Here is a 438-nt window from a genome sequence, read left to right on the forward strand (position 1 = left end):
GCAGCAGCAGGAGCAGCAGCAGGAGCAGCAGCAGCAGCAGCAGAATTTGTATCTCTTGTGTTTTTTGTGTATCTTTTTGTGTTGCTGCAGACAGATATCAATCTTCTATGGTTCGCCAAGCAGCAGCAAAGGATGCACCAGGGGCAGCAATAAATAAATAAAAATAAAAATATAAATATAAATATAAATATAAATATAAATAAAAATATAAATATAAATATAAAAAACATAAATTTTATTTTTATAGGTTTGATATACGGGAGAGAGAAGGGGTGGGGTTGTTGTTATTTGGGGTTATAATAAAGCACCCCACAAAACACACAAAGACACGGCTGTCTTTGTCTTTTTGTGTGTGTCTTTGTCTTTTTTTTTGTCTCCTATATATATATATATATATATATATATATATATATATATATATATATATATATATATATA

Source organism: Eimeria mitis, genomic scaffold (assembly GCF_000499745.2).
Source record: "Eimeria mitis Houghton genomic scaffold, Emh_scaff1420, whole genome shotgun sequence".
In the NCBI taxonomy this organism is placed as follows: Eukaryota; Apicomplexa; class Conoidasida; order Eucoccidiorida; family Eimeriidae; genus Eimeria; species Eimeria mitis.